The sequence below is a fragment of the Lytechinus variegatus genome, chromosome 10, assembly GCF_018143015.1.
Source record: "Lytechinus variegatus isolate NC3 chromosome 10, Lvar_3.0, whole genome shotgun sequence".
NCBI classification, from domain to species: domain Eukaryota; kingdom Metazoa; phylum Echinodermata; class Echinoidea; order Temnopleuroida; family Toxopneustidae; genus Lytechinus; species Lytechinus variegatus.
Window position 1 is genome coordinate 33,693,573 of NC_054749.1, and position 8,686 is coordinate 33,702,258.

Below are 8,686 nucleotides of genomic sequence, written 5' to 3' on the forward strand. Positions count from 1 at the left end.
AATATACTGGGTACAAGCAGGCGCTACTACACTGTGAAAAAAAAGAGTAAATTTACGTTGGTCATTTTTTTGTTGGGTAATATATACGTTGGTTATTGTTTTGTTGGGCATTATGTGCCCAATACTTAGGCAAATTTTTACTCTGCCGCTGCCAAAATACAGATGTCCAATTGTTGGGCTAGTAATTGCCCTGCTGAGTGGTAAATGTTGCGAAACTTTACGATCACGAGTTGCGCTTGCAGCATGCTACACACGGTCGATAAGATATGGAGGAGCTTCTAGATGACTGGGGGCTGGGGAGCCTCGCTGAATCTTTCATAGATGAGTTGCTTAAACGTTTTTTTAATTTTTTTTTATTTTGGACATTACGTTAAGCATAATTTGTAAGGAATTTGTCAGAATAGGCCTACATACATGACATATATCTGACGCTGTTTTGTTTTTGCTTCACTCATTTGAGATATGCACTTGCACTTGTATGCAGCGTTATTGTGCATGCAAAGCACTTTCGGATAAGGTCTCCGATCGACACGGACCAGGTACACGAAGTGAGTGTAGGCCTTGCCCAGATGTTGGGTTAATAACTTTATTAAAAAGTTGGGCAAATTAATGTCCCCCAAAATGTAGTTCAAAATATTACCCAACAGTTGGGCACATTAATGCCCCAACAACGTTGGGTAAAATATTGCCCAGTAGTTGGTAGGGTTGACTATCGGCCCAACGTTGGGCAAAATATTGGGTAAAATATTGCCCAATTTTTTTACAGTGTACACAACGGCTTATACTACACAAGTGAGTCACTGACCGTATTCTATAACGTCATGAATCTTTTCCGACTCATTAATTGGCTCCAAAATAGTTTGCTTACACCATTGAGGTAGAAACACACAAAACAATCATGACAAGAGACGTTACTCATCATGCATTGGTCTACGGGAAATTAGCTTTAGGATTACCATGGTAAAAATGCTTTCATTTCGTATATGAATACAAACACAGCAATATCATTACTGATAAGAGATATAGCCTTGAAGCGAAGTTGATGCTGTTTCTTGTCTGGACTTAAAGAAAATCATAATTGTATACTTAGTGGTGAAATAAGTCAAAATAATAATCCCCATATCAGTGGGCGTTTTGGTGTCTTGTACACAGTAAAAACGCTGTACAAAATATCGCTGTATAAGAGGTGCTGTATAATTTTTGAACAGAACATGTTTAAGCTTTGATAATATCGGTATAAAACACGGCGAATTGACCTGTTTAAGGTCCGTAGACAGAAGGCTTGAACAGGGGGTTGTACAAGATACTGGCACGTGTAAAGCGCATGCGTACGCGTGCGCAGTACTATGCTAGTGGTCGGAAGATGGCGTTGAGTATGTTCGACTCGGAGACTGCTGCAGTGCACTGGAAAAATCGTGTTTAATCTCCGTTTTAGAAAATGAAAGATTTGGGGGTGACAAACCTGCTTCAGGAGTGGGACTTCCCACATTTAGTTCCAATCTTTAGAGGTAAATTCAGTGCTTGATTTCGAGTGAATGTTCATGAATAATCTCAAAAGTCAATGCATTGTTACCGTTGTTGCAGTGGTTTTATTGTGTGTGCATGTACGTGTGTAACTCTATATGATGGTCGCCAAGTCAGAAATATAGGCCTATGATTTTATTGGAAAAACCTCGGCTCGGCCGGCAGTCATTTTGAGATTGAAAAAAAATGGTGCCCCAGTCTGCGCACCCATTCACTTTTGCACGTGATTTGGAGATTTTGATGAGAAAGGCTGCATTTTGAGGCTGTCATAAGAAATACCCAAATTTCATTATTTTTCCACCTTTGTGAGTCGGATTTTGCAATAAATATCTGTCTATGCATTAGATGTGTAAAGTTTGCATTGCGTATCTTATAGATTCTACTAGAATTGCGCAGATACGCATGTGCGCAGACTATGGTACCTTGAGCGAAGTTCGTGCAGGATCCACTCCACTTAATTACCACTAGGGCCTACACCATGCTCCACTTACACGAACTTCGAGACCATGAACTCGATCTGATATTCTGAGTGACAAAAGGTGGGATTTTATGGGGGTGAAATATGAAATTCATGCAACATCACGATCTTTACACAAAGTTTCACTTCTTTCCATGCTTCTATTAGTATTAGTCTCAAAATTGGTGATTTGAATTATAGCCTACATGAACTGTGATGAAGATCCTCACACATAAATAATTCACTGCCGATGATCGCATGCGGATGCGATATGCGCGAGGTACCGGGTCCGGTACAAGCTCGGACCGGGCCGTCCTCAAGCACATAGCCTACGTGTAATGTAGGCCTGGCTAGATCTATTTCTAGTCAACTTTATTCAATTTTGTACGTCTACATATGTGTATGTTAAACCCCATTAAAATCTAGGTCTATACTATAGGTCCAAACCTAGATCTAAATCCTGGCCTATAGCTTGGCCAATAGTCCCTTATTATTGGCCAGCCTAGCGAGGACAGGCCTACATGCAAATAGCAACAGATCTAAATGTTACATTGTAATTGCAGATGTATGTACAGTTTGTGAATGATCAGAAACTAATTTTGAATCTGAGATACAGGAATTACATTTAGGTTGACTTCATGTAAATTCCCCACTGTGCACAGGGAATTTTTTATTGAGAATTTCTACAATTTATCCACTTATATTCCATCAGTTCTCTATAGAATAGTCAGATAACTTGTGTAATAATTAATGTTACTATTCTTGATCTTTGATTCATGTTTATCACAGTTAAATGTTGCAGAAGATGAGCACGAAGAAGACACCTACTGGATGCAATATTACTCATCACCTGACAACATTGTTGTTAATGTGACGAACCTCGGTACCGAGATATGAGTTGACTAGAGGAAACCCGCGACCAAGCACAGCAGAAATTCTTGACAAATATCTACAGCTTTTGGGAATGGTAAAATAACTTGATTACTTAGTGCAGTGGGATTCGCATTATGAAAAAAAAAAATTTAATTTAATTGTTCGAAGTTGAACGAAGCATTTTTGGTTATGTATTTCCTAAATTATTCTTTTTCTTGCTTTAAAATATAGTGCAAGATCATAGGATCACTTACTCTGCCTCAGTGTTAAAATTTCAGTTGCATCTTAGTTGTCATAATTCTATGATTAGTGGAAAAGTTGTTCTGAAATCCGATTGGAAAGATTAAGTTATGTCTTCTTCCCATGAATGTCAATCTCTGGGGGGGGGGATATTAATTTCCCCACCTAACTCCCCCCCCCCCCTCATTTTGCAAATACTAAGTATTTTCCTCCAGTGGTTAATTACTCCAATAGTGATCAATATTTTAAAAAATGTGATAAATGGTTAGAAATAGAAAGGTCAATGTCAAAGCTCACTAGACTTTACTTGATTTGTGCAGTGTGTGCATGTGACCTAGGGTTTTTGTTACAAACATTGATAAGTTTTATTTTTTTATTTAATGAGCAATATTTAGCATGACTTTAATTACAATGTACCGGTAATGTATGAAAACATGGTATTGCTGGTAATTGTATTATGTGTAATACAGCTTATATATAAATACTTATTTCATTTTCAGATTGATCAAGACTTTGATTTAACAATTGATGCAGCTCGGTGCCCTTTTCACAATGTGGCCAAAGTTGTCCTGGCAGACTTTGGAATTTGCGGAGAAGATTAATCCAGGGTATAGAAAGATCCTAGGGGCTGGAGTGGACCAGAAAATGACGCAGAGTAAGTTTTAGTCTTATAGTTATACTCAATTCAAACTTACAGTAGCAGTGAGACTATTACAAAGCTGCATCAACTAGCATTTAAACTGCAAAAGAGGATATTTCCTCTCCAGGTGTGTAAGAATAACAATGCTTACAATTTAAAGTGAAATCAGTGTTCTTATGTACACCGAATCCTGTCCAACATAATTAGTATAGTTAATGGACCTCATCGAAACAAGCAAGTGATGTTCTACAGTAACATACACCAATTCAGAGTAATGATTTCTGAAGAGGAAGTAACACAGACCCTTTTTTTTTTACTATCGTGTTGCACAAGCCATTAAAGAGAGATAATTGACTCACAACATATTACCAGCTGAACACTGCGCACAGCATTATCAGCATTATTCACCATTATTGCATTATTGTGTCCGGGGGGGGGGGGGGGGGGGGATGGGGCACTCGGTATATAATGCATAGTAGGTATGTGCAGCGGAGGGGACCCCCATTTTTACACTCAAATTTCCGTTCCAAGGCCTAGCATTTTTAGCCTATTAAGAAAAAGAACAAAGAAAGCCACTCAAGGCATATTATTTTCTTCTCGTGAAAAAGGAATCCGCTCCAAAGCTTCGAATATTTTCTGTTATGCTGTTCCGATCGATCTGCTACAATGAGTCGTAATTTTGAAAAAGCAGCCGCTGCAATGAACGCTGTCTGACCATTGCCTCTGTGCTAGCGCACCCGCCGCCCATGCTGCCGGTCTAGCTGCATGCACGTATGCCCGTTCCATAGGGATGCATGAAGGCACTCACATGCAGGCGACTCGTTCCAAGGACCCCCGATTTCACAAACATTTGTAGTTCTGAAGCCCGTTCCGAGGACCCTCCTTTTTACAATTAGCCCACTCCAAGGCCCCCGTTTTTTGTCTCGCCCGCGGCACACCCCCACCAATTTTTGGGTCGAGTGCCCCCCCCCCCCCGGATTGTGTAGCAGTAATGCATTGCAGGAATTCAAATGGGAACACTGACAAAACTTGAATAACTTTGTACTCAAGGCTTTTAATCAAACTTGGAGAGAAGCATGGTTATATGCAAATTTATTTCAATTTTACCAAACATGAGGGTCACCTCATGGGTCAGGCTGATGATGAGCATGGGTCAAAGTTAAGCCTATTAGGGCAAGTTTTGTATTACAGCTCATAACATTTGATCCATGTACAGTGTATGCCCATTTTTTTTACCAAACTTGGATGGTAGATGTCCCCGGGGGAGTGGGGGGGGGTTGAAGGTCACCTCCAGGTCAAATGTTACAGCAGGGGTTGAAGAACTTTTGGAGCTCATTGTTAGGATTTGGGTTTGTTTGTTTAAATTTCTATCATCACTCATAAATTGTTACCAATCTAAGAGAGATGATGTTCTTCAGAGATTTGAAGGTCACCTCCAGTTCCAAGGTCACAGGCAGGGGTCAACAAGCCTTTTGAATATAAAATGATTTTGCTGTATATTAATGGGTGATACACATTTTGGCTGAAATCACCATGGTGAATCCCTTTATTACCTTCAATCCTTATAATATCTCAATTATATACTTGTTCCCATTCCACTTGTAAGATTGAATCTCACTTGCAGGCAAACACATTTAGTTTGAAAATGCTGATATCTCCTCACCTTCATCTTTCTTTCCTATTTTCTTTGCTCCCATTCTTATTTTGTTTTCCCTTCCTTCACCGGTCACTTCTTTGCTCAAACCGTATTTTCATTTATACAGGTCAACAATGAAGAAAATTTGGCTTTCAGTACTTCCTGGGATTTTGATCGGCAGAACGAAAGGGGAATGAGGCAAATTAAATGTGCCGTACTTCAAAGTCTTGAATCTTTCATCAATCTCCAATTAGTAAGTATTGATTATCATCTTACTTTTTCAAAGTTTTTATTTATTTATTTATATATTTATTTATTTTTTGGCCAATTTAGGTTAAAGCTCTGATTTTCCTGAACAATATTAGAACGTTACTGTTGGCAATCTTTGAGAGCACTTAGGTTTGACTGTAGCGCATGCTCACTTGACCAAGGCAAGTGAAAATGTCACTGCACTAAGTGCTTAAAGGGGAATCCAGCCTTGGCCATAAATGTTGTGTTGGGAAGGAGAAAAATATATTAAACAGAATGGTGAAAGTTTTAAAGAAATTGGACAAGCAATAAGAAAGTTATAGCTTCTTTAAAATTGAAATCACTAATACTATGTAGATTTCAAATTGGCAACTGGGTAAGTAAATTATGACAAGGGGCAAGGACAACTTTCCCATAGGCCATGTACTTTATTATCAGGGATTTGTGGTTTTCTCCTAAGTACCCATTCCCCTGGGGCAGTAATCTAAATATAACCCATGTAGTATATTGTTTTATGTCCTCTTGAAAGAAAAATATAGTTTGAAATAAAACTTTGGGAAAAATGACATTTTAGCCATAATATGTATTGGAGTACATGGAAGAGTAGTCCTTGCCTTACATCACTATGACATCCCATATGCGGCCAATTTGAAATCTCAATGGGTATACTGATTACCAATATTTACAACTTTTAAAAATTCATATCTTTCTTTTTGGTTGTCCAATATTGTTCAAACTTCCACCTATCAACTTGTCTGATTTTTCTTTTCCTTATAAAAACAAGTTTTTATTTGGTTGGATTCCCCTTTAAGTTGCTTACCCAAAAAGGTAAAAAAAAAAAATTTAATGTGGGCAAGTAAAATTTTGACCCCAACATTGAAATCTGTTCAGGGCAGCTATCTGACTGTATTTGTTCTATCTAATAATCCTGATACTAAATTAAGTATCTCAATTCTGTAGCGCAAATCATAACAACGGAATAAGTTCACACAATGACTTAGTCAATACCTATTCTGCATGTATGTCATGGTTGTTGGATGTCTATGCAAAACTGCACATCTTGCGAAGACTTGAAATCTCCTTAAATGCAGTTCTCTAAACTCAGAAAAATACCTCCTATGGTTTTACCTCAATAATGTAATGAGATCAACGCTGATTCATGTTATTTATTTTGTGGGGGGAGCAATAGAAGTCCTTCTTAAAGGGATGGTCCGGGCTGAAAATATTTATAGAGTAGAATTCACTGAGCAAACTGCCAAAAATTTCATCAAATTGGATAACAAAGTTATTGAATTTTAAAGTTTAGCAATATTTTGTGAAAATAGTCGTCATGAATATTCATTAAGTGGGCTAATGACGTCACATCTCCACTTGTTCTTTTGTTTTTTATTGTATAAAAATAGGTTTATTCAATTTTTTTCCTCCAAGAACTAGAAAAATTGGATTGACATTTCATTTAGTGCATTAGATATTGATTGCTGCAACTTATTTCATTATAAAGGAGACATACATTGTATTATTCACACAAGTATGAAATAATGAAAAAATATGGTTTATGTAATAACATAAGAAAACAGAAAGTGGAGATGTGACATCATCAGCCCACCTAATGAATATTCATGACGACTGTTTTCACAAAATATTGCTAAACTTCAATAACTTTATTATTTGTTATCCGATTTTGATGAAATTTTCAGCATTTTGTTCAGTGAATTCTACTCTATGTATTTAAGACATGAATATTTTCAGCTTTTGACCATCCCTTTGAAGATATTGGCTAACAATACCACAATTAAAAAATCTGAGCCGCATGATTTCCCATGCTGAAAATCGTAAGTTGACCAGATTCACTTGCCCATTTCATTATACATGATGGCCCAAAAAGAATAGAACAATTTAGATCTTTAATTTCAGTGATATAGCCAAAGTGTCATTGTATTGGATATTTCTTTTTTTTTGGTAGAATGATGTAATTGTCATGTTTTGTGAACCCTTGTCATTATGATTTTCGAAATATCATGTATTTCCCACTCCTGTATTACCAACCCTGCTCTTAGTATGTAAGGTATAATACAGATTATCCAACTAGATGTCTGTGTGATTGGTCTTCTACCCCCTTCGATTCTTTGTTTTGCACTTTATTTAGGAAGGAGCATGAAGAAAAAGAAGATGAACAGGAATTGACAATGGCGCGTTCCATACCTGGGAGTGATTGCACAGTGGCACCCTTGGACCTAATTTCACCCTGACATCAAGTTGGTTTTAAGGAGAACCATGAGAGAAATTAATAAATTAAAGTTTGCCGAATATCAAAGAATAACAGAGTTATGAGGCTTCAAAGTTTTAAATTTGTGACATGACATGCGAGCAGCTCCCAATATGTCAATCATGTAATATAAATTCCATAAATTGCCATTTTTTAATGGTTTTCATGATAATTAAATGGGTTTTTATCAGAAGCTTATATGAAATAATGTTTCTGATAACATTGAATCCACAGGTAAAATCATTTTCCAATTTCCCTAGAAAAGGCACTTGTATAGAATTGATATCACATAAAATATGGGGAGCTGCTCGCATGTGAAGTCACAAATTTAAAACTTCATAACTCTTATTCTTGGTGGATTTTCACCAACTAACATGCAATGTCAGGATGAACCTTGCCTTTAAACCTTATATTGGCAGCCTTTCATTGACATTTACATACAGTATTTTAGGTTTTGTGAGCAAGTATATGAAAAAGGTGCTAATTAACACCTACTTCCCCTTCTTAACCCTAAACAGGCCGGGGGGGGGGGGGGTTTAAAACAACCTTCCCCCAACATTATCTGCGATCATTCCTCCGCGGGAGATTTGTTGACCCTGCCACTCTCAGAGTTTATACTAAGTCTCGCGCATCTTTTGAGACCAAATTTACAATGCCCAGGTACGTTGTCAGGAAATTATGCAACATTTCGTAAGTTCATGTCTGACCAAAAATTGTTCCAAAACGTGATTTCGTCCACAAAGTCAATGCAAATTGAGTTTTCTCATCTTATTCATAAAGCTATGATTTTTACTTTAAACA

General features: G+C 37.4%; 2 long non-coding RNA genes across 2 annotated transcripts; both read left to right on the forward strand.

The window, feature by feature from the left end:
- Positions 1–1,330: 1,330 nt before the first annotated feature.
- On the forward strand, positions 1,331–3,633 carry LOC121423049. Its single transcript, XR_005971225.1, has 3 exons — positions 1,331–1,508; positions 2,771–2,948; positions 3,595–3,633. It is a non-coding gene; the product is annotated as an uncharacterized LOC121423049 (long non-coding RNA).
- An 8-nt stretch (positions 3,634–3,641) lies between these two features.
- On the forward strand, positions 3,642–8,420 carry LOC121423048. The gene is made up of 3 exons (XR_005971224.1): positions 3,642–3,749; positions 5,498–5,623; positions 7,766–8,420. It is a non-coding gene; the product is annotated as an uncharacterized LOC121423048 (long non-coding RNA).
- The last annotated feature ends 266 nt before the right edge of the window (positions 8,421–8,686 follow it).